The 27,170-nt window shown below is 36.3% G+C and overlaps 1 long non-coding RNA gene across 1 annotated transcript; it reads left to right on the forward strand.

The window, feature by feature from the left end:
• Positions 1–21,674: 21,674 nt before the first annotated feature.
• On the forward strand, positions 21,675–23,282 carry LOC141410008 (uncharacterized). Its single transcript, XR_012433203.1, has 2 exons — positions 21,675–21,973; positions 22,784–23,282. It is a non-coding gene; the product is annotated as an uncharacterized lncRNA (long non-coding RNA).
• The last annotated feature ends 3,888 nt before the right edge of the window (positions 23,283–27,170 follow it).

Genomic DNA, 27,170 nt, shown 5'->3' on the forward strand with positions numbered 1-27,170 from the left:
ACAAATTGAACACTCAACAAATGTGGGCTCTCACTATGCTGCCATTTTTCTTCTGTGATTATGATTTAAAAATGCAAGCTAAGGAAAGCCTTTGAGACTAAATATAGAAGTGTTGACAATTCAAGTAGGCAGCCCAAAGCAGAAGAAATAGAAGTTATGTTGTTCTTCATGTTTAGTTGAATTTACAGGAGAAGGAGCTCTCAATAGAAAATACCCATATCAGCAGCTTTTATAGAAAATGCAGAGATGTTCTGCAAATATATCTGTTTCTTTTAATTCATGATTAAAACCTAAGACTTCATAAACTGTAGAAATGAGAAGGTGGTTTTGGGGGCTGACATAGGGTGGTCTGGACAAACTAACATGCTATTGCCCCCATAGCTTTCCACTGCTTTATATTGATCCATGGATAACATTCTGAGCTATGCAAAGGAGACTAAGAAGCAATGAACATCCAGTGTGTGACTTCCAACAAATGCAGTCTGCCTAACCCTGACCCACAGGAAATTTTTTTAGCATATGTTTTTCTCTAAGAGGATAATATATCTAATCTATTGCTTATTGAGATTTGCCAAGACCAGCTCAGTCGGGGAGACCCTAACCCAGCAGCGCTAGAGGAATTAAAGACACACAGAAATATAGAGGTGTGGAGTGGGAAATCAGGGGTCTCGTAGCCTTCAGAGCTGACAGCCTCGAACAGAGATTTACCCACGTATTTATTAGCAGCAAGCCAATGATAAGCATTGTTTCTATGGATTGCAGATTAACTAAAAGTATTCCTTATGGGAAATACAGGGATGGGCCGAAATAAAAGGATGGGTTTGGCTCCTGCAGTGGGAGCATGTCCTTAAGGCACAGATCGCTTATGCTATTGTTTGTGGTTTAAGAATGCCTTTAAGCGGTTTTCCGCCCTGGGTGGCCCAGGTGTTCCTTGCCCTCATTCCAGTAAACCCACAACCTTCCAGCGTGGGCATCACGGCCATCATGAACCTGTCACAGTGCTGCAGAGACTTTGTTTATGGCCAGTTTTGGGGCCAGTTTATGGCCAGATTTTGGGGGTCCTGTTCCCAACAGAGATTAAATCATTTGCCTGTAACTAATACAATATGTGTGTGTGTGAGAGAGAGAGAATGTATAAGTGTGTATGTAACTGTGGCCAGAAATTATCCTGACAGTCCATAATCCATCATTATAATTGCAGTTTATTTCACCATATACATTTAATTCTGCTAACATGACATCATCAAAGTGCAGCTTGAAGAAGGAAAACAGTCATGTCAGATGCAGTTCTCATTGTCATGTCATGTTGGATGCAGTTCTCAACCTCCAAAACTTAACACTAATATCTCAACAACATTTCTGTAGCCACATATCTACAGGATTCTGCTTCCCCAAGAAAACCCTTGGACAAACCCCTGACAAGTGCCCCCTGAGATGAGGCAGCCCAATCATTCTAATCAAATGCCAAACCACCTAGACATCCCCTTCAGCAGAAGACAAATGGGCTCAGTGGCTACTGAAACATTGAGAATAATTAATAAAATAATTGAAAATAAATAGTGCTTTGCCAGCTATCTTGGTATCCCTTAATCAGGTCAAGTTGACACCTCAAATCATCCATCATCCCTGTTTTACAGTGATACATCTTTGTGGCCATATCAGTCAAATCTCTGCCTTCTTGGTCACATTGTTCCTCTTCTTCTTTGCATAATCTTTCTCTGCATATCTCTTATATGTAGAAAGAATTTATACATGGAATACGTGTATACCATACACAGATTATACACAGAAGATTATGTCTCTCTTGTAAGGGCATTCATGATTGAATTTAGTACCTGTTGGAAAATCCAGGATAACCTGAAGGTCCTTAATTTAATCACGCCTGCAAAGACTCTTTTCCTTATAAGGTAATATCTACAGATTCCAGGGATCACTACCTAATTTTGTTGGCTGGCCATTATTTTATCTTTTTACTTTCAAACTTTCATTCTTGCATCTATGGTCTGTCTCAATGTATTTCCATCTTTTTACTTTCAAACTTGCATTCTTGCTTATATGGTCTGTCTCTTGGAAACAGCAAAGAGTTGAATGTTCTCATTTTTTTCACTGAGTCTGAAAATGTCTGCCTATTCCCTGTGGTTGTTAGGTTGTTCACATTCAATGTAAATGTTCACATTCAATGTAAATGATTGGATTTACATTTTCCATTTTACTATTTGTTTTCTGTGTCTACATTTGTTTCTCTGTTTCTCCTTCTTTAGGCTTCTTTTGTGTTATATAATTTTTAACGTACAATTTTAATCTTTTCTCCTTAAAACTGTATTTCCATATGTTTCAATTATTTTCTTAGAGGTAGCTCTGGCATAACAATATGAATCCAAACATCTTATAATTGACCTCAAATTAATACTAACCTAATTCTGATAGAATATAGAAATTTTAATATAGTTCCAGTTTTGTATCTTCCTTTGTGGTATTATTATATATATTTGTGATATTATGGAGAATACATCTGGCCTTTGTCCCTGGTTCCTGACACATATCACCAAAAGTCCTTGGGAATTCCCAAGTCACAGAAGTGTCTTTGTTATGCTAATGAAGTGACTTAGCCCTGAAAAGCTTCAGGATGTGGCTGCACACCAGAAAAATCAACCACATCATTAGAGGACTGGAAATTTTGAGCCACCCCAATTTCCATGGACAAGAATGAGACTGGAGTTTGAGTTGAATTACATGACCAATGATTTAAGCAATCATGGCTACCTAGTGAAACCCCAGTAAAATATCTGGACACTGAGGCTTGGAGGAGCTTCCTGGTTGGTGAATCCATTGATATGCTGGGAGGGTGATGCACCTGGACTCCATGAGGAGAGGGCAAACAAGTTCTGTACCCTGTCTCTGTCCACCTAAGACCTTGCCCAATGAATTTCCCTTTTTGCTGTTTCTGAATTGTATTCTTTAAATAAAATGATAAGCAAATTATAGCACTTTTCTGAGTTTTATGAGTCATTCTAACAAATTAGTGGACTTGAATTTTGTATCAAAATTTTGGAAAGTTTTTACCAGAAAAGATTTCTGTAGTTACCAAAATTTTAGAATTTGTTTGTCTTTGGTTAATATCCAGAATAACGCTGAAAGGTTTTATATATTTATTTTTAAAATTTTTTCAAGTTGAGTTTTGGAGGCTAGAGAAATCATCAGTCTCATGTAGCCATAATCAGTAGTCCTCCTTTCTTTTTGAATTTTTTTTTTTTACTTTTAAAATTATCCTTTCCCCTCCATCTTTTATTTCTATTAAGTCTTATGGCATTATTCAAGGGTTTATTTGTTCTATTTTCTGTATTTTATGAAATTCTGTATTTTATGAAAGATGTCTAAGACATCTTTGCTGCTTCCTCTTTTCATTAATTTCTCCTCTCCATATGTCACATTTAGAGAGGCCTTACCTAGTCAGTGTACTTAATTATTACTCCCTGCTCATTCTGTTTCCATAAGCGTCTTTCCCCCATTGTATTTATCATCACCCATTGGAATGCAAATTAAATTTAATATATAAATATAAAAATAAATCATAAAATCTCTATGAGATCAAAGATACTGTTTCATATACTTCTGTGTCAACAACATTAAGAACAGTTACTTCCATAGTGTAGATTTTAATGAAGACTGTTTATGTGAATGACTAAATGAAAGAAAACATCGTTTTTGCTTTTTCAGAGTTACTAGCCTGTATTGATAACATACCAGTGATGTTCACACCATGCATACTGAAGTCTGTCCTAATGGTCACAGAAAATTAGCATATGTGAATAGAGATTAAAATGATATTGGTCATCCCCCTCGCAGGGTTGACTGGAGAAGAGGCGTGTGTCCAAGGACCTATGATATTGCCAAAGCTCAGGTTTTATAGTGCTTTTTTTGTAAAGAAAGATGAGCCCTTTCACTTCACACCAGTGACTGATTTGGGCAGTGTAACTGGTGGTCCCATTCTTACTGTCTCCTTATATCTTCCACACTAGAGGTCAGAGTTAAGCTTGAAGCTAGGGTTCATCTAGGATGCACTTTACTTATCTTTGAACAGCAGATTTTCACACATTTCGGCAATGTGTAATGAGTATATAAATTCAGTAATGTTAAGGGTAAAAGTGGAGGTTATTGATGTGTACCAGTTGATTTAACTCAAAGCCTTAGGCAATACTGCCTGGATAACACTGGTTTCTTTTCATTTTTATTCTTTTTGCATGTCTGGTTTCCAGTACCTGTATCCATTTTCGATGGGACGTGCAGGCAATGAGCTGAGAACCCACATCTGTAAGCTGCTTCTGTGAAGATTTTCTATAAATGCCTGACATTACAGTAGCTTTGGAGTGAAACCAGAAGTTTCCTAAAGTAAATCCAAATAAGTTTAAGCAGAATACTGATGAACATTTATTTATAGTTATTATTACCATTAGCTTTGTTTTCTCCTATAACTTTTAAAGAAAATTTAAGCCGGGCGCGGTGGCTCAAGCCTGTAATCCCAGCACTTTGGGAGGCCGAGACGGGCGGATCACAAGGTCAGGAGATCGAGACCATCCTGGCTAACACGGTGAAACCCCGTCTCTACTAAAAAATACAAAAAACTAGCCGGGCGAGGTGGCGGGCGCCTGTGGTCCCAGCTACTCCGGAGGCTGAGGCAGGAGAATGGCGTAAACCCGGGAGGCGGAGCTTGCAGTGAGCTGAGATCCGGCCACTGCACTCCAGCCTGGGCGACAGAGCCAGACTCAGTCTCAAAAAAAAAAAAAAAGAAAATTTAAAATTAAATACCATCATTTTACTCAAATTAAAATCTTCTTATAAATTAGTTGGATTTCTTTAAACTCTTTCATTTGACCTAGAAACTGATTTACTGCTGGTCACAAGCTGTGCCTCAAAATCCCCTGGAACTGCCCCAAATGCTTAATGAACCCAAAATAAGTTATTCTTAAACTCATATTTAAACTCAAAATAAGTTATTCTTAAACTCATCCTCAGGGAACAGGTTTTCCATGAGGCACTGCTCTAATACATTATATGTTATTTGGTAATAATTGCATAATTAACTATCATTTAAGTTTCATTATTAGGGCAGAAAATAATGCCAGACATCCATGGTTGTTGGGGTCAGAGAAATGTCCCCAGGTTCCTAGAAAGCAAAAGTGATTGATGGCCACCACCGCAGCAACCCTGGGAAAGCAGTATCACCCATGGCAGAACGACTCTGGTTTTAAACACACTCTGCATTACAATTTTACACACATAAATGCTTATTTTTCATCAACAGTTTTTAGCTTTACCAATATATTCCAAGATTTATTTGCTTGCTAGCTGTTTTTGCATTCTGCTTTTTCACTTTAGGACTAATTTCCATCTAACTGAAGTACATCATCTTGTAAAACTGCCTATCAACAACGTTACACTTGCTCAGTTATTTTTTTTTTAAAGGAAAGTATTTATTTCGTCCTTATCCTGGAATGATTATTTAGTTGTCACCAGCTGTTTCCTCCCAGCACTTTGAAACAAGGGTTTTGTTGTCTTCTAAAATTTATTTTTGCTTGAAGAGAGATCTGCTCTCATCCTAATCATTATCTTTGGGGAGAAGGAGGAGATTATCTGCTTTTTCTCTGTACTGCTTTTTGAGTTATTGCTTTGGCTCTGATATTCTGCAGTTTACACCAACATGCACATTCATGTACAAATGTACACATATGTGCAGGCATACAGAAATAAGCACACACACATAGCACACACATATACGATGCACATGCATGTATATATGTGCATATGTATACCTGTGTATATATACACTTTTATTTAGGTTTATGTTTTTTATTATTTATCCTGATCATGTCTTATTCATTCATTCAGATATTTTTTGATCATCTAACATGCGCCAGGTTCTATTTGCTATACCATGTGTTTATTAATTTAGAAACACATATATTTGAATAGGCAAAATTCTCAAAAATTTTCTTTATTTTCTCTTCTCCTCATTCTTTCTCATGTGTCCTACTATTTCTCCTTTTACATGTACACAAACCTTGTTCTTTAATAGTAGTAGCTATCATTTATTAAACACCAACTATGCACTTTTCCAAGTGATATATTGTATGTTACACATTATGGTGTTTTTTTTGTGTGTTTTTTTCTTTTTTTTGGAAACAGTCTTGCTCTGTTGCCCAGGCTGGAGTGCAGTGGTGCAATCTTGGCTCACTGCAATCTCTGCCTCCCAGATTCAAGCAATTTTACTGCCTCAACCTCTGAGTAGCTGGGATTACAGGTGCCCACCACATGCCCGGTTAATTTTAGTATTTTTAGTAGAGATGAGATTTTGTCATGTGGGCTCAGCTGGTCTCGAACTCCTAACCTCAGGTGATTCACCTGTCTTGGCCTCCCAAAGTGTTGAGATTACAGGCATGAGCCACCTCGCCCTGCCTCATTATCATGTTTTTAACTGCTTTAGCAATCTCATCAACCCTGTGAAGTAGTTTCTATCATCTCTATTTATAGCTGAGGAACCTGAAGCATAGAGAGGTTGAGTCACATACCCAAGTTCACACAGCCAGCAAACAGTCACTACCGGATTTGATCTAAGTAATCTTTGAAGAATGTCTACATTCTCAACATTACAGCCTTTTATATATATAGCATTGATTTAAAAACATCTTTTTCTTTAATTTGGATTATATTTATTTTGATCTCATACACACAGTTTTTCGTCTGATTACTCTTAAATGTTCTATTCTTGGAGTCATGACCCACATGTTTGTTCCAGCCCCCAAGTCTTCTTTGCAATGTTCTGTTTCTTCATGAGTTTTTATCATTTTGGATTATGAATGCATGGTTGGAGGTACAGTTTGTTTGCAAGAAGTCTTTGTGCCCCAGGCTGTTTAAAATGTTCTGTGGAGCAAACCTGCCTTTGCTACTTCATGCCACCGAGCAGTTTTCACATCCTGGATGAGATTATTTGTTAATTCTTTGGCTTAATGGTTGTATTCCAGGAGAGTTTGTGTAAATTTGAATTCCTGTCCAGGTGGTGGCACAGGCCTTGAATTTCTGCTTCTAATGTCTGATTACTTATTTTTTTTACTTCCTGAGACTGTAAAGAAGTTTGGACTTCTTGTACTTTCTTTGTTCTGTGAGAGTAATTCTGTTCCACTTCTCACTGAGAGAAAGCAGGTTAAGCCTGCCTTGGGTGTGTGTTTCCCACATCTGTAGCCCTTGGCAATGTTCTCTTCCCTGAAAGGAGGAGTACACCCCGTGCAGGCCTGTCTCAGAGAAGGCCCTCTCTGTGAACTCCCGCATGAATGATGAATGCAGGCTCACCTCCTGATTCTCATCCCTCTTTCTTTTTCTCTCCTATACCTGAGTTTTCATTTTGACTTATTTTAGGCTCAGTTATAAATTGATGTCTGGCTCTAATGTGGGAAGCATTTCTGTGTGCCCTACTGTGAGAAGCCATTCCCTATTAGCTCACTCTGTTGCTCCAAGTTCTCAAATATGGATACCTTGCTCATTTATTTTCAAATGTTTTGATTTTTTTTCTATATTAAAGACACTTGGGTGGGTGTAGTGGCTCACACTGTAATGATCGCACTTTGGGAAGCCAAAGTGGGTAGATCACTTGAGGTCAGCAGTTTGAGACTAGCCTGGCCAATATAGCAAAACTCTGTCTATAGTAAAAATACAGAAATTAGCAGGGCATGGTGGCCACGTTTGTAATCCCAGCCACTCAGGAGGCTGAGGCAGGAGAATTGCTTGAACCCAGGAGGCAGAGTTTGCAATGAGCCAAGATTGTGCCATTGTACTCCAGTCTGAGCAACAGAGGAAGATTCTGTCCAAAAAAAAAATTAAACATAAAAAAAAAACTTTTTAAATAGTAGATATTAACATATTTTTCTGTTTGTGTCTCCTTTATTTAAAAAAGTATGTTACATTTAAAAAATATTAATTATATCATTTGTAGAAGAGCTTTAGGTTTACAAAAAAAAATGAGCAGAAAGCTTGTAGAGTTCCCATAGCTCTCCCTCCTGCACACAAAATTTCTCTATTAATAACATTTTGCATTGGTGTATTAGGGTTCCCCAGAGAAACAGCACCTATAAGATGTATATATGTATAGATAGAGATTTATGGTAAGAAATTGGCAGCTGGGTATGGTGGCTTATGCCTGTAATCCTAGCACTTTGGGAGGTCAAGGTGGGTGGACCACCTAGGATCAGGAGTTTGAGACCAACATGGCCAACAAAGGAAAACCTCATCTCTACTAAAAAAAAAAAAAAAAAAAAAAAAATTAGCCAGGCATGGTGGCTTGTGCCTGTAATCCCAGTTACTCTGGAGCCTGAGACAGGAGAATCACTTGAACCTGGGAGGGAGAGATTACAGTGAGCTGATACCGTGCCACTGCACTCCAGCCTGAGTGACAGAGCAAGGCTCTGTGTCAACAAAAGAAAAAAGAGAAAAAGAAAGAAAGAAATTGGTTTAAGTGATTATGACGATTATGGAGGTAAAGAAGTCCCAAGATATATACCAGGCAAGTTGGAGACAAAGAAAAGTCATGGTGTAATTCTAGTCTGAATCTGGCAGCCTGAACCAGGAGAGCCAATGTGGTTCTAGCCCAAGTTCAAAGGCCCGAGAACCAGAGGAGGTGAGGGTGTAAGTTGTAGTCCAAAAGCCTATGACTCAAACCTAAAAGGAACCCATGTTTCAGTTTAAGTCAGGAAAAGACCAATGTCCTGGCTAAGGCAGCCAGGCAGGAGGAATCTCTTCTTGCTCAGTCTTTTTGTTCTATTCAGACCTTCAATTGAGTGGATGCGGGTCATCCCCAGAGGGGAGGGCAATGTACTTTATTCGATCTACCAACACATATGTTCTCATCTAGAGCACCTTCAGATATACACCCAGAACAACATTTGACCAAATAACTGGACACGCAGTGTCTCAGTCAGGTTGACACAAAATTGACCACCACAACTATTATAGTTTAACATTTGTTAAAATTAATGAACCAATATCATTACATTGTTATTAACTTAAGTTTGTTATTAACTTAGGTTTATAATTTATATTAGGGTTTAGTCTTCCTATTGTGCAGTCCTAAAACTTTTGGCAAAATTATAATGACATGTACCTACCACTGTAGTATCATACACGATAATTTTACTGCCCTAAAATGGAATTGTATAGTATGTAGACTTTTCAGACTGACTTATGTCACCTAGTAATAGCCATTTAAGTTACTTCTTATTTTTTCATGACTTGCTAGCTTATTTATTCTCATCACTGAATAACATTCAATATACAGATGTAACACAGATTATTCATTCACCTACTGAAGAACATCTTGTTTGCTTTCATGTTTGGGCAATTATGAATATCCTTGTAAGGTTTCTCTGTGGACGCAGGTTTTTCACCTCATTTGGATAAATACCAAGGAGTGTAATTGCTGCATTGTGTGATAAGAATATGTTTGGTTTTTAAGAAATGGTCAAACTGTTTTCTGAAGTGGCTGGACCATCCTTCATTTCCACCAGCAATGAATGAGAGTTCCCGTTCCTTTACAACCTTGCCAGTATTTGGTGTTTGCTGTTATTTGGGTTTTTGCCATTCTCATAGGTGTGTAATGGTTTCTCATTATAGTTTTGGTTTGCAATTCTATAATGATACATGATGTTTGACATCTTTTCATATGCTTAATTGCCATCAGCATATCCTCTTTGGTTTCTGTTCATTTTTTTTTTTTCATTTTTTATTGACTTGTTTGCTTTCTTACTCTTGAGTTTTAAGAACTTTTCACATATTTTGGATGCAAATTCTTTATTAATAAGTGTTTTACAAATATTTTCTCTCAGTCTGTGGCTTGTCTTCTCATTCTATTGACATTATCTTTCACAGAGTAGAGATTTTTAACTTGAATGAAGTCCACCTTGCCTTTTTGTTTTACTTCATGAAATGTAGTGTTGTATCTAAAAAACTGTCACCAAATCCAAGGGCACCTGCATTTTTCCTACATTATGTTCTAGAAGTTCCATAATTTTGCATTTTACATTCAGATCTATGATACATTTTGAGTTAATTTTGAAAAAGGTGCAGTCTGTATCTAAGTTTATTTATTTTTTGTATATAGATATCTAGTTTTTCCAGCACCATTTGTTCAATTTGTTGAATCCTCTCTGCATTGAATTACCTTTACCCTTTTGTAAAAGATTAGTTGAATGTATTTGTATAAGTCAATTCCTGAGCACTGTATTCTGTTACATTGATCTATTTGTTTACTATTTCACCAATATGACACTGCCTTGATTATCATTGTTTTTAGTTAGTCTTAAAGTTGGGGAGTGTCAGGCTTCCAATTTTGTACTTCTTCAGCATTTTATTGGCGATTCTGGGTCTTTTGCCTTTTCATATAAGCTTTAGAATCACTTTGTTAATAGACACAAAAAACCTTTTAAATTTGGTTGAAATTACAATGAATATATAGATCAAGTTGGCAAGAACTTATATATTGACAATATTAAGTTTTTCTATCTCTCAAAATGGACTATCTCTCCATTTATTTAGAGTTTTGATTTCTTTCATCAGAGCTTTATAGTATCCTCATATGGATATTATAGATAGTTCTTTAGATTAATACTCAGGGATTTCATTTATTTGTGCTAGTGTAAGTTCTGTTGTAGTTTAAAATTTTAAATATCAATTATCTTTGAAATGAATTGACTTTTGTATATTAATATTGTACCTGCAAACTTACTATAATTACTTATTAGTTCTAGGTTGGTTTTTCATTTTTTGAGATTTTGTACATAAACAATTATGTCATCTGCAAACAAAGATGGTATTTTTTTTTCTTTCCTGTTCTATATACCTTTGATTTATTTTTATTTCTTGTTTCACTAAGTAGGATTTCCAGTATGATGTTGACTAAGATCAATGAAAGGGCACATCTTTGCTTTAGCCTGATCTTACGAGGAAAGCATCTGGTGTCTCACCATTAAGTATGATGTTAGTTGTAAGTTTTTCTGAATGTTCTTTATTAAGTTGAGGCAATTTACCTCTATTTCTACCTTACTGAGTTTTTTATCATGGATTAATATTGGATTTTGTCAAATGCTTTTTTTGCATTATTTTTATAATGAATATATGTTTTATTATTTAGTATATTGATGTTATTGATTAAATTGATTGATTTCCTAATGTTCAAAGGGCTTTTCAAACCTAGGATAAATTCCACTTGGTTATGGTGTATAAGCTGTTGCATTCAATTTGCTAATGTTTTGTTATCTATGTTCTATCAATTTATGGGTTTTTATATTTATGCTCATGAGAAATATTGGCTTATAGCTTTCCTTTTCTGTAATGTCTCTGCTTGATTTTGCTTCCAGACTAATGCTGTCTTCATAGAATTAATTACCAAGAAAATTACTCTCATATTTTTTAAAAGAGATTGAATAGTATTGGTATAATTTATTGGTGAGTATTTCATGTGAGATTGAGAAGAGTCTGTACTATGCTGTTGTTGAAAGAAGTGTTCTATAGATATCAATTAGATTCAATTGATTGGTGGTGATGTTCATTTAAACTCTGTCCTTACATATTTTCAGCTTGCTGGGTCTGTTAATTATAAATGGAGAGTCATCGAAGATTTAACCATAACAGTAGAGTTGTCTATTTTTTTTCTTGCAGTTCTGTTTACACTTAAAATATTTTGAGGCTATGTTCTTAGGTGCATACACATTGAGGATTGTTATGACTTGTTGGGAAATTGGCCACTATATTTGTTTTCACACTGCTATAAAAAAACTACCTGAGACTGGGTAATTTATTGAGAAAAGAGATTTAATTGACTCACAGTTCCACAGGCTTAACAGGAAACATGACTGGAAGGCCTCAGGAGACTTACAATCATGGTGGAAGGTGAAGAGGAAATAAGCACATCTTACCATGGTGGAGCAGAAGGGAGAGAGAGAGAGTGAGAGGGGAACTGCCACACACTTTTAAACCATCAAATCTCAGAAGAACTCACTATCATGATAACAGCATGGAGTAAACTGCCCCCATGATCCAATCACCTCCCATCAGATCCCCTTGATCCCCCACAAGTGGATATTACAGTTCAAGACGAGATTTTTGTGGGGACACAGATTCAAACCATGTCAACTACTTTATCACTATGTAATGTCCCTCTTCATTTCTGATAATTTTCCTTACTCTGAAGTCTGCTTTGTTTGAGACTTATAGAGCTACTCATGATTTCTTTTGATTATTGTAATCATAGTATGTTTTTCCTTATGCCTTTCCTTTTAACTCTTTTGTAGCTTTATATACTTATGGACAACACATAGCTGGCTTTTGTTTTTCTATTCACTTTGAAAGTTTCTGCCTTTTAGTTGGTATATGTAGTTGATATATTAGACCATTCGTATTTACTATGATTAATGATATAGTTGGATTAATATCTACATTACCTGTAATTGTTTTCTATTTGTTGCCATTGTTCTTTGTTTGTTTCTTATTTTTTGGTCTTCTGTTCTTTTCTTCTGCCTTTTTTGGTTTTACTTGAGTGATTCATATGACTCCATTATCGATTCTCTTTTATCATACTAATTATAATTTAATTTAATTTATTATTTTATTTTGTTTACTTTATATTTCATTTTACTTGTTGCCTTAGCATTTGCAATATACATTTATAATCAATCTAACTCCACTCTCAAATAATGCTATAATTTGAGAGCATGCATTATGTACTGATAATTAATGCTGCATTATCTACTGATAATTAATGCTGCATTATCTACTGATGTTTAGATAATGCAGCTAACCTGTAACTGCATATTCCTAAATTTTTCTCCTGTTCCTTATAGTATTTCCATCACTCATTTTACTTATCTATGTGATAACTAGATAGTACATTGTTGCTAATACTATTTTGAAAAAAAAAATTTTCTGTTACACTAATTAAGAATAAGAAAAATAAAAGATTTTAGTTTGTCTTGTTTTTTTTGTTTTTGTTTTTGTTTTTGTTTTTGAGATAGGGTCTTACTCTATTGCCCAGGCTGGAGTGCAGTGGCACAATTTCAGCTCATTGTAACATCTGCTTTCCCAGGCTCAAGTGATTCTCCAGCCTCAGCCTCCCGAGTAGCTGGGGCTATAGACACGAGCCACCAATGCCAAGGTAATTTTTGTATTTTTGTAGAGACATGGTTTTGCTGTGTTGCCCAGGCTGGTCTTAAACTCTTGAGCTCAAACCAGTCTGCCTGCCTTGGCCTCCCAAAGTGCTGAGATTATAGGCATGAGCCACCACACAAGGCCCTTTCTTGATTTTTTAAAAAATGCTCTTTCTTTATTAATGTAGATACAAGTTTCTTACCTGTATCATTTTCCTCCTCTGAAGACATTATTTTAACATACCATGAAAGGCAGGCCTCCTGGTGACAAATTCTGTCAATTTTTTCCTGAAAACATCTTTATTTCTTCATTTCCGAAGGATAATTTTACTGGATATGGAATTTCAAGTGGGTGTCTTTTCTTTCAATAATGTAAATATTTCACTCCACTCCTCTTTCTGCTCGCATGATTTCCAAGAAGAATTCTAACATAATACATTTCCTTGCTCCTCTCTGGGTAAGGCATTTCCCCATCTGTGGCTTCTTTCAAAATTTTCTCTTTCTCTTTGATTTTTCTGAAGTTTGAATATGACATGCTTAGATGCTTTTTTTTTTTTTTTTTTTTTTTTTTTTTTTTTTTTTTTTAAAAAAAAAAGGCTTTATCCTGCTTGGTTTTCCTTGAGCTTCCTAGAAGTGTAGTTTGGTATCTGTCATTAATTTTGGAAAATTCTCCATTACTGAAGTCATTATTAATTCTACTAATTTTTCTGTTTCTTTTTCTCTTTCTTCTTTTGCTATTCCCATTATGGATCTATTACACCTTCTGTACTTTTCCAGCGGTTATTGGATAGTCTGTTCTCTGTTTTCTTATTGTTTCTTTCTTTTTGTCTTTCTTTCTTTTGCTTATTCAGTTTGAGAAGTGTCTATTGACATGTTTCAAGTTCACTATTTTTTTCTCCAGTTGTGTCCCATCTACTGATGATCCCATCAAAGGCTTCCTTCATGTCTACGTTACTTTTTTTTCTTTTTTCAATCTCTAGCCTTTCTTTTTTATTTTTTCTTACAGTTTCCATCTCTCTGCTTACTTTTTCCATCTGTTATTGCTCGTTGATCACTTTTCCAATAGCATCCTTAGCATATTTTCATCATGGTTAACTTACATTCCTGTACTGATAGTTTTATAATCCCTGGTGTATCTGAGTCTGATTCTGATATTTTATGTCTTTAAGGTTTTTTGTTTTTATTTTTGGTTTTGTTTTGTTTTTACTTAGTTTGTTTTGCTTTTTAATTTGTTTTTTTGCCTTTTTCATGCCTTGTAACTTTATTTTGAGAGCCAGACCTAATGTATCAGGTAAAATGAACTGAAATAAATAGGCCTTTCGTATGAGGTTTACATTTATCTGGCTCAATTGTAGGTGTGTATACTGTTTTCTCTTGCTCTAGGTGCCAGAAGCTAACATTTTGTCTAGTATTTTGGATTATCTTTTCCGTTGTCTTGGAGAATCCTCCTCATATAGGGTTTGAACCTTGTGGTCATTTTTTTTTTTTTTTTTTTTTTTTTTTGAGACAGAGTCTCGCTTTGTCTTCCGGGCTGGAGTACAGTGGGGCGATCTCGGCTCACTGCAAGCTCTAACTCCCGGGTACATGCCATTCTCCTGCCTCAACCTCCCGAGTAGCTGGGACTACAGGTGCCCGCCACCATGCCCAGCTAATTTTTTTTTTTTTTTTAATATTTTTAGTAGAGACGGGGTTTCATCGTGTTAGCCGGGATGGTCTTGATCTCCCGCCCTCGTGATCCGCCCGCCTCAGCCTCCCAAAGTGCTGGGATTACCTGGCCTAACCTTGTGGTTGTTTTATCTGTAATTCCCTGTTATTATACAAAAGGCTAACTGATGTGGAGGCCGTGAGGGGGATGTCTCCCGTAATACCATCATTCAATCTTACTCTCTTAGTGAGATCAGTGCCTCTAGGCTGTGACCTTTAGAATTACTTCCTAGTTCCCTCCCACCTCCATTTAGGTAAGAAAAGAAGGCTAGAAATGACTAGATTTTGGTATTTTCCTTTCCCCAAATCAAAAGCTAGCAGGGATTGAGATGGATATTTTTATTCCCCCATATTTGTAAGGCTAGTAAGACCTAAGTCAGTTGTTGGTCTTGAGTGAAATAGTTTGTCTGTGGGCTGGACTTTGTTAAGGAAAAAAGAATTCTTTGAGCATATTTCACCATGGTTACTTTTCCTCCCCTCTGCTGGAAGCTTGGGGGAATTTTTCTGTAATAATTCTGAGAACCTGGTGGGGCTCCTGGAGGTAAAACGCAAGAAAGTGTGTGGATTCCTCTAATATTCGGTCCCCTGGTGTTTTTAACTTTCAAGCTATTCCACTTTGGGTCGCCAGTATTTGCTAATTGCAGTTCAAGTATTAGCTCAGCTGTGAGCCTCTGCCCCAGCAGGCTGTGATTCTTGGTACCTGCCTCTCCAGTTTTTCAGGCAGTGTGCCCTATGGCCTCTATTATCTGATGGATCTAAAAAACATTATTGATTTTCAGTTTGTTCAGCTTTGTTCTAGTTGCGTGGGTATGAGTGGTGGCTTCTAAACTCCTTTCTTATTAGACTAGAAACTGTAAGTTTATATATTACTTTTTAAGTTTTATGTTAAAGTATAGAATTATTATCTTTTGTGATTTCTTCTATTTTTTAAATGTAAAGATCTTTTTCTATTGAAAATATTCAATATCTATAGAATATTTTTCCTTTTTAAAAATAAGATTTTTATGCTTTTATTTTTCATATTTAATTTTAAGTCATGTCGAAGATAAAGTATTAGGAGAGAGAAAATAATTTGATTTTAATTACTAATTGGAAATGCAGTTTGGGAAGAAGCTTCGTAAATTTTAAAAACATTTGTTACATTACTATATGGAAATATGATTGAAGGGGTTGATACTTAGAATTTCATTAAAAACACAACAAAGTTTGAGAAGGTTGAAAGAGGCACAATTTACTTCACTTATCTAAAAATTCTCTCCTATTATTATTCACCATTTCTGGTGCATCCCTTCCCATTCTACCTTGAGCTGCTTGCTGGTGAGTATCTGTCTTTTACTTTTACTGTCTGTTGTTAGTGTGGAAATTAATGGTCAGGAAAATAATTACAAATTTCTAGTGCTAAGTTAAGTTTTTGATATTGCGACGTTTCCACAAATTGTTGTTAAACATGTTAAATTTCTCTCTAAATATTTCCTTGCTTCTTAAAACTTGTATCAAAAAACTAAATGTGAGGTTTTAATACAATGACACAGAACTTTTCTCCATGAGCTTGTTTGAGATATTTGGTTTAATTCATTTGTATTTTCTGTTGTTTTAATGACCAGTTAATAAACACTAGAATGAAAGGCCCCAAACCTTGCCAGTGTGTTTGAGAAATTGTTGAAATAACTGTGCTACTTATTTGTGTTCAGTTCAGTTCTTTTGACCCTTCAAAGAGATCACGTGACCGCTGATCTTCCTCTTTACTAATCAATTTGAAATGTTTCTTTTTCTTTTTTTTTTTTTTTTTTTTTGAGACAGAGTCTTGCTCTGTCGCCCAGGCTGGAGTGCAGTGGCCGGATCTCAGCTCACTGCAAGCTCCGCATTCCGGTTTATGCCATTCTCCTGCCTCAGCCTCCTGAGTAGCTGGGACTACAGGCACCCGCCACCTCTCCCGGCTAGCTTTTTTTGTATTTTTTTAGTAGAGATGAGGTTTCACCGTGTGAGCCAGGATGGTCTCGATCTCCTGACCTCGTGATCCGCCCGTCTCGGCCTCCCAAAGTGCTGGGATTACAGGCTTGAGCCACCGCGCCCGGCCAAAATGCGTTGTTTTCTAAAAGTAATTCTGATTTGTTCATCATAGCAAATTAAAAAAGCATAGTAGAAAAAGATTAGAATCAAAAGTGATTCCTCCTGCTTTGTCCCACCTGCCCTGGACACCTTAGTCCCCAAGCCACACACATGCAAGAGGACACACAGGCATGAACTTAGAGGTTTTAGTAAGCTCTGGGGGAACTCTAGCCTAGTCTCCTCAGCTGTAGTGTCATGTGCTGTGAGGAGTTGTTGAGATGACTTAGGTGCAATTACAGAGTTGGTCCGCAATGTTTTTTGTCTCCTCTTTCTGTCTGAGTGCTGTGCATCTAGCCTTGTGCTCATCTATTATTTAGGGAATATCTTAAAAGTGTTTCTCTGCCCAGGGAGAAGACAGAATTTCATCTGATGTCAGTAACGTCTATTAGGTTTAAATATAGCAAAGAAAATCTGCATTAAAGACTGCAAAGTAAGGGCTTGCATTTTGGCAGTTATTAAGCCTAACAGAAAGAACATGACCTAGGGATTTGGTGGTCTAATTTCACGTTTTGGATCAGTCATTTTTCTGGCTGTGTATACTTGAGCTAATTTCTTAAGTTGTTCACCTTAATTTCCTCATATATAAATTCAGTTAACTTTCCTCCCTATGTTCCCACTAGAATTACAGAAAACCATACCTGCCTGGAATTGGTACAGTAAGTAGCTCATACTAAATACTGAAAATATTTGTCTTATTATTAAAGTTGCTAAAAGAAGCAATGATAATAATTATCATGTCTTTCTGATAATAAAGAAGAGCATGGAAATTACCCATCAAACTTTTTTTCTGTAAAGAACTGGAATGACAATCTTATATTTTGTAAAATTCCCAAAACTGTATAAGAAAGACAATTTAATCATAGAGAGTCAAATTCGGCAGAAATATACTAAAATGTAAATTTTTAATCACTTTATCATGATGCATTAGAATACATTCTTTTCTATTTAAAACAATCTTACTTGCTAGAACACTTTGACAAAGTTGTTCCTACTTCTGAACACAAAGCTGCTGTGGATAGGTCTAAAGCAATACTTAGATTTTGAGTTTATAATAGAAATTTGGGTAGTCCAGTTTCTAGTCTTATCTAGACCCATGGCAAGCCATTTCAACTTTGATGGAAAAGATTTGATGTATTTACTTCATAGAAGGGCTTTAGAGAGACAAAAAGAGGAAGCATGCTATAATTCTTATGTTTTCAGACTCTGCTGTTAGGTACAGAGCAGAATTTTGAAGATGCATTAATTCTTTCAAGTCATAAAGGCCGCGTATAAAAGAGCAAGTTACAAAATGGTGGCCTGAGACCAAAAGAACCAATGAATTATCCTACAGAGACTTGCTTGCTTTGCTTCCTCTTTTCACAGTGAGTTATCTCTGTTGTCCTATTTTTAAGTTTACTGATTATTTCTTCTGTCTACTCAAATCTGCTGTTGAACCCTTCTGGTGAATTTTTCATTTCAGTCATTATACTTTTTAGTATCCAAATTTCAATTTTGTTTGTTTTTATACCGTATCTTTATTGATATCCTTGACTTGTTTATATATTATTCTCCTGGTTTTCTTCAGTTCTTTATTGTTTTTTCTTGGTGTTTGCACGTATTTCAGATGGTTGATTTAAAGTGTCTAGTAAGTTAAATGCCTGAGTTTCCTTGGATACAGTTTCTGTAAATTTCCTTTCTTTTTTTTTCTTGTGAATGAGCCATAATTTTAATTTTAATTTTAATTTTTTTGAGATGGAGTCTCGCTCTGTTGCCCAGGTTGGAGTGCAGTGGCACAATCTCGACTCACTGCAACCTCTGCCTCCTGGGTTCAAATGATTCTCCTGCCTCAGCCTCCTGAGTAGCTGGTACTACAGGTGTGTGCCACCACACCTGGCTAATTATTGTATTTTTAGTAGAGATGGGGTTTCACCATGTTGGCCAGGCTGATCTTGAACTACTTACCTCAAGTGATCCACCTGCCTCAGTCTCCCAAAGTGCTGGGATTACAGGCATGAGCCACCATGTCCAGCCTCCAATTTTTTTATAGGTCTTATAATTTTTGGTTGAAATTTGGCACTTTGAATGTAGTAATACTAGAAATTAGTCTTTCCTCCACCTCAGAATTTGCTATTGTGTATTGTTGAGGTTTGCAGTAATCTATTTGTTCAGTGACTTTTCCAGACTACTTTTGCAAATATTATATTTCTTCTCATATATTGCCACCAAAGTTTCTACTCTATTATCTCATCAGTTAGCCAGTTACCTGAGAGAGAGTTGATGAAATGCTTGGAGTCTAAAAGAAAAAAAAAGGTCTCCCAATCTTTGAAGATAGGCTCTGAGCTGAGGTAATCCTTTAGGTCAAGCCATGTGTGACTCTGCCTTAGCCTTCACTTTCTGTTTACATGAAGCCCAATATTAGACTTACAATACTAGGGTACTCTTAGATTTTTTTCTGAGTGTATGACCAGTCCTGAGCATAAATAGTATACTTCATATTTCCTGTTACATCTGGAAACCCTTCAAAGTATGTTTCCCCAAAGAAGCTTCCTTCTCAGCCTCCTTCTTCCCAGGCTTGTGGTAATCTCTGTTGCCTGCCTCATCTATGATCCCATGCTCCAGAGCTCTATAAATAGCTACTATATGTCTTAAATTCTTTAATCAGATGCTTCCCGCAAAGCCACTCCAGACTGAGGGGCGCTGCCATGAGCCTAGGGATTAGGGAAAGTTAGATAGGTAAACAAAACGGACATAACTATATCTTAATGAGACTTTGAAGCCTCTTTCTTCACTAAACACTCCCTTGGTATTGTGAGGTTTCCATGAGATCTGAGAATTTTGAAAGAGCTGATATGGTCAGTTTCTTGTCAGCTTCAAGATTGTTTCCATGGAGAAATCAATTGATGGGGCTTCTTATTTCATCGTTTCCATGAAGTTAACTTCCTCATTCACTTTCAACTACTAGTTTATTGCTGGGAAATCTGATTCTGCAATTAATCTGAATTATGAAATAACAGTAATTGTGATTTTCCAGACCCTATTAAAACACATTTTATATCTTTCTATCCAGTGGTACAAAATATATAAAGTTATAATTTGTATATTAATAAAAAGTTTGAGCAGAACAGAATATTAGAATCCTTATTATCTGAATGAAGTTATTTTCAAGATGAAAAAGCAGCTAAGAACTGGAAGAAAGGTAAAGCATCTTCTTTGAGCCAATAATGATGTTAATACCCAGGCCACCTCCCTTGTGAGGTCGTGTCCTCTGCCAACTATACCAGTGGCATATAACACAGATCATGAGAAACGTTTATGGTAGCATTTTACCTTACTCAGTGAATGAAGGCAAACTAAGGTAACTGATGGCATGAAAGCAGAGGAAAATAAGTAGTGTACCTCAGAAGCCCTGCAAATAATCCTGTACAGTGATGGTGACCAAAAGTGATGGCAACAGTTTTCAAAGGTTTATTAAGTTGTTCATCTTGATTTTTCCAAATGTGGCATATTGTCACAGTAGGAGAAAACTCCTCTTGTGTTTACTCTTTGAAGCATGGGTACATGGCTTTTATAATTGTCTATGGCAGCAATAAATCATAATTTTAAAGCAATAATTTTGAATTAATTCATTTATTTACTAAGAAATGGCTGTAACATCATACAAAAGGAAACTATAACGCAGAGGGCAAAATAAATCCCCCTTCTGCTGCTTAAATGTGGTATAATTAAAATTATTAACATCTTTTTTAAAAGAGATCTTATTTTTCTAAACAGCTGTTTCAGCCTACAGAACTATCTCTATCACTTACAGAGTGATATCACTCACAACTGTTAATTTAAAAAAAGTATGCGTGTGTGGGATGGAGATGTTTATATAGTTTTAATGATGCAAATATAAAGGCTTGTAATTAGTGATTTTGGCAAAATAACAAGGATAATATGTGGAGCTGAGGATAGACTCTAGGTCTTCTGCTATACTTTTAAGTTTGATTTATTTGTTCATTTATTGAAGATTTGCTAAGCACTATGCTGGGAATTTCAAATCAAAGAATATGTAAGATGCCATCCCCATCCAAGGTAAGTCTACAAATCCAGTTAATAAAATTACAAAAGTCGAGATGATGTCTTTGAAGCAAAGGTGATATGCTAAATTGCATTCTGTAGACCGGCCCTGCCACGACCCTTTCTGTATGCCAAAAACAAGTTGGGAACTGCATTGCCCAATATCCCTTCTACCCGCAGTTCCACATTTGAGTGGACCAATGAGAGGCACTCCCCCAGGTGTGAAATGAGCAGTCATTCTCGGGAACAATATGCAGGGCTGTGTGGCTGGCCAGCATGGCTCTGAGGGCCATGTGCCTGAGGCTGTAGCTTGAGTGAGCTGGTAGGAGCTCCCGCCAGTTATGGGGATTCTCACAGTCCCCATCCCCAGAGAGCTCATGAGAACCAACTGCCTTGGTGTTTTCAGTCTGAGGCCCTCAGGTCAGCCTCCCTAACTTTTGATGGGTACTCTTCTGGCCTTCCCATTCCCAGATGTCCCAGGGCTTCTGAAACTTTAAATCTTTTAGTCCTTCTGACTCAGCACTGATGATGCATTTCTGTTCATAGACAAGAAGACAGAGTTTATTAAATTTTTAAAAATTACTATTTGAGCTTTGGAGAGCCAGTCAAGCAATCATGGATGTATGATATTTGACCTAGATTTTGAAGACAGTTTCTACAAAGAGAAAAGTGAGCAATGGCCACTTAAGTGAGAAGACAGTCTTCAAGAAGATGGAGAAACATAAAAACATATGACCTGCTCAAAAGTACAAGAGATTTTGCGTGACTAAAAATGGTGTGGGAGGGGCATCCTGGAGAAAGAAGATGCAAAGTTGAGCTGACAGCAGACCTACAAGCACCTCAAATTCCAGGACAACCAGAGGTCTTTTCTTAAGCAAGAAGCAGCCCTTGAAACATGTGATCAGAAATGCGTTTTGGATACTTTTGCAAGAGTTCATGTAAGATATATTGGTTACCAGAATTAACAAATAAAAATACAAGATACCTAGTTAAATTCGAATTTCAGTTAAAGATATATTTTTCTAGTGAAAGTGGGTTCCATGCAATATTTATAACATAGTTATGTTAAACTTATTTGTTGTTTATTTGAAATTCAAATATTATTGGATATCCTTGCAACCCTTAGCATAATCAGGGCCTTTACTTCACCTGGATTTCCTGATACCAGGGGCTAACAGAGTCTTTAAGTGTCAGCTGTCATTATATATCATGTTCAGCAGTCATTTTGGGCCTTTCCGTCTTTTCTCCATAGACCTAAAGTTCAGAAAAAAGACATATTTGCAGGTTTGTGTGGAAAGCACTGGCTAGAACTGAAGCTCACTGCAATAACTTTTGAAGTAGCAGAAATGGACTTAAGGTCCATCTGCAGGCACATTGCACCTTTACCTAATCTTCAGACACTGCTTATGGCTTGGATTGCTTAGGGCATAGACTGATTATTAATCTTTAGGTAGGCCCAGTGTGGTGACTCATACCTGTAGTCCCAGCCTCTCTGGTGGCTGCCCAAGACCTTGGGACCCCACCTCCCCACACTGTTGCATCAACATTCCTGGATATGAGACCTGGAGTCAAATGAGATTGTTTTGGAGCTTTAAGACTTAATGACTGCCCTGCTGAGTTTCGGACTTGCATGGAGCCCGTAGTCCCTTTGCTTTGGCCAATTTCTTACATTTGGAATGGGAACATTTACCCAATGCCTGTATCCCCATTGTATCTTGGAAGTAATTAACTTGTTTTTGATTTTACAGAATCATAGGCGGAAAGGACTTTCCTTATCTCAGATGGGACTTGGGACTTGGACTTTTCAGTTGACATTGGAATGAGTTAAGACTTTGGGGGACTGTTGGGAAGGCATGATTGTTTTTGAAATGTGAGAAGGGCATGAGATTTGTGAAGGGCAAGGAGTGGAATGATATGATTTGGCTCTGTGTCCCCATCCAAATCTCATGTTAAATTGTAATCCCCATGTGTCAGGGGAGGGACCTGAAGGGAGGAGATTAGATTGTGGGAGTGGATTTCCTCCATGCTGTTCTCATGATAGTGAGTGAGTTTTCACGATATCTGATGGTTTAAAAGTGTGTGGCAGTTCCCCACTTGCTTGCTCTCTCTCTTCTCTTCCACCATGGTAATATGTGCTTGCTTCTCCTTTGCCTTCCACCATGATTGTAAGTTTCCTGAGGCTTCCTAGTCATGCTTCCTGTTAAGCCCGTGGAACCGTGAATCAATTAAAAATTTTTAATTCATAAATACCCAGTATCAGATAGTTCTTTATAGCAGGATGAAAACAGACTAATACAGATGATGTAGAACAAAACTGTACATAATTAATGTATACAATTTGATGAGTTTGGACATATGCATAGACCTGTGAAGCTATCACCAAAATCAAGGAAAAAAACCTATCCAGTATCTCCAAAAATTTCCCCATGTCCTTATGATTGTTTGTGTGTGTGTGCATATATGTGTGTTCATGCATATATGTGTGTGTTTGTGTCCATGTGGCAAGAACACTACATGAGATCTTCCCTCTTAGTAACATTTTAAAGTGCACAATGTTAAATGTAGGCACTATGTTGTACAGAAGATCTCTAGAATGCATTCATCTTGAATAATTGAATCTTTATACTCATTGAACAAATCCTCAATTCCCCATCTCTTCAGCCTGTGGCTTTTTCCATTTAGCATAATTCCCTCCAGGTTTTTTTTTTTTATAGATAACAAAACATTCTTTTTTTAAGGCTGAATATTATTGCATCACATGTATATACCACATTTTCTTTTTCCATTCATCAGTCAATAAACATTTAGGTTGTTTCCATATTTTCCTGTTGTGAATAAAGCTACAATAAACATGGAAGGGCAGATATCTACAATATATTTATTTTAATTATTTTGGATATGTACCCAACAGCAGAATTCTTGGATTATACAGTAGTTTTATATACATATATATGTGTGTGTGTGTATATATATATATACACACACATATATATATATATAGAGAGAGAGAGAGAGAGAGAGAGATGGAGTTTTGCTCTTGTCACCCAGGCTGGAGGGCAATGGCACGATCTCTGCTCAGTGCAACCTCCGCCTCCTGGGTTCAAGCGATTCTCCTGCCTCAGCCTCCCAAGTAGCTTGTATTACAGGCACCTGCCACCACACCCAGCTAATTTTTGTATTTTTAGTAGAGACGGTGTTTCACCATGTTGGCCAGGCTAGTCTCAAACTCCTGACCTGTCTTGGCCTCCCAAAGTGCTGGGATTATAGGCATAAGCCACTGCACCCTGCAGTAGTTCTATTTTTAATTTTTTGAGGAGCTTCTATATTGTTTTCCATAATGGCTGTACCATTTTGCATTCCCACCAATAGTGTACAAGGTTTCCAGTTTCTCCATATCCTTGCCAACACTTATCTATTTTTTTGATAACCATTTTAATAGATGTGAGATAATATTCATTGTTCTTTTTTAATCAAGATTGATTTGGCTATTTGTGGCCTTTTGTGGTCCCACATGAATTTTAGAATTGCTTTTGTCCTTTTTCTATAGAAAATGTTTTTGGAATTTTGATGGGGATAGCAATAATTCTGTAGAACACTTTGGGCAGTAGAGACACTTTAACAATATTAAGTCTTTCATATGTGTGTATATATATATATGAAAAAAAATATATATTTTTATAAATGTTTTATTGTTTTCAATATACATCCTTCATCTTCTCCGTTAAGTTTATCCCTAGATATTTTATTCTTTTTGGTGCTATAGAAATGGGATTGTTTTCTTAATTTCCTTTTTGGATAGTTTATTGTTAGTGTATAAAAACTCAAATGATTTTTGTATGTTGATCTTAAATCTTGCAATTTTACTCAATTTGTTTATAATTAACAGATTTTTAGTGGTGTCATTAGGGTTGCCTACATATAAGATAATTTTATTTTTTCATTTCTCAACAGATAATTTCACTTTTTCTTTCCTGATTTAGATGCCTCTTATTTATTTTTCTTATCTAATTTCCCTGGCTAGGACTTCTAATACTATGTTGAATAGAAATAGCAAGAGTGGGCATCCTTGTCTCGTTCTATCTTAAATAAAATGTTTTTCTGTTTTTCAGCATTAAAGATAATGTTAGCTGCAGGATTCTCATATATGGCCTTTATTGTATTGCAGTAAATTTCTTCTAGACCTAGTTCATTGAGTTTTTATTGTGAAAGTGTATTAAATTTTGTCAAGTGCATTTTATGTATATATTGAGATGATTGATTATGTGATTTGTATCCTTCATTCTATTAATGCGGTATATCACATTAATTGATTTGCACATGTTGAACCACCTTGCATCCCAGGAGTAAATCTTACTTGGTAATGGTGTGTGATATTTTCAATATGTTGAATTGGTGTGCTCATATTTTGTTGAAAATTTTTGCGTCTGTGTTCATGATGGATATTAACCTGTGGTTTTATTTTCTTGTAGTGTTAAATGATTATTTTAAAAACCACAAATGTATTTAAAGGCATTATTTCCAAAAAGATTCACTTAAACTTCAAATGTGTCATTTTTCCTGTTTCTAAAAATGTTTCAAGAGGACTATATAGCATAGCTAGATATATTAAAGTTCACTTTAAATTTTAAAATCGAAGAATGAATAATACTATTTGATTATTTAAAAAATTGCTACTAAATTTCTACTATGGTCAAGGCTCTGTGCTGGCTGCTGCAGTTATCAGGTTGTTCAAAGCAGATCAACTTTGCAACACTACCTGTAATATCACAGTAAAAGGTCAGGGAATGGGTTATGTTGGAAGACTGGAGAAAAACATCTGCAGAAAATGCAGTTTTATAAATTTACATGAGAGTAGTAGTTCAGGCCATTCAGAAAATTCTAGGTTACACCTGGGGGCAAGAGACTGGACCTTTCCTTTACAAACATTTTGTTTGAGGTGTGTGGGCAGAAAACTGCTGCCCCCTAAAGACATACATGCTTTGGGAAGAGATGAGGCTATATTAGTCCCCATACAAGTAGGCGTGACCAAGTCCTAGGAGAGACTTTGTACAGCATTATCTTCTTAGATTAATCACACGGGTAGATCCTGATCCATCTCAAGCTCCATGACTGGCTCTGAATACAAGAAATTATCCTGTTTAAGTTAATGAAATAGTACCTTACGCAGGCCCAAGGGCTACAACATTTTCAGTCTTTCTTTAACTTAATCATGTTTTTCTCTCTTTAACGTAGCCTGGGAAATTATAACAAGCAACACATTCTCCTAACATGCATAACTATGGCATGCTTCCATACAATGAAAAAAAGAAACTATTTTTAAATTTCATAAAAAGACAGCACAAAATCTGTTTTAATTTTTTTGTTTGTTTTCTATAACAAGCTGAAAAAAATCAATTATTTGATCATGTCCCAGCCTGGCACACAGTATTTACAGATGCTTGTACCCCCATCCTTCCAACCTACCCTGCCAATTTTTTTAAATGGAGAAGAGAAAGAAGAAAGGAAATAAAATTGTCCCATTCTGTTTTAATATTTAAATGACAACACAAAAACAACCTTTAGCAATTTTGAGAACACTGGAATAGTAAAGCTTTGGGGTGTTCATACCCAAATTCAAAGACAAACAGATAAGTGATTTTCAGACAGAGGCTTTACTGAAGACAGAGGCTTTACTGAAAAATCTTGAAGTGATCAAGCATGTTGGAGCATTTTACTAACGTCAAATGACTGACAATAGCAGTTTTGAAGCTGATCTGTGTTTAGGAGCATTTGCATTCCCCAAGGATATTTTTGAACACTGAGCATGTGATTACTGGGATGATTGAGTTCAGGTTGAACTTGAATATTTCAGTGAATATATGAAGTATGTGGCTGAGTCTATAAGACTTGAGGCTAATTAGATGTTTCTGAAGTGACTTCTTTTTTCTCCCTCTCAAATCGAAACCAGGACACATGCTCTGGGAAAGTACTTTTGTGATAATTCTGGTTAAAAGAGGCAAGTGTAATTGAGATGCTAATATACTGGAAGTCCTGACATGATTTGATAACGTTTAGATGCAGAGGAAACACATGTTAAAACTATTAAAGCTAAACCTTGGAAAAGCCAGGCAGAGTTCTTGGGAGATGATTCTCCAG

Source organism: Macaca fascicularis, chromosome 3, assembly GCF_037993035.2.
Source record: "Macaca fascicularis isolate 582-1 chromosome 3, T2T-MFA8v1.1".
In the NCBI taxonomy this organism is placed as follows: domain Eukaryota; kingdom Metazoa; phylum Chordata; class Mammalia; order Primates; family Cercopithecidae; genus Macaca; species Macaca fascicularis.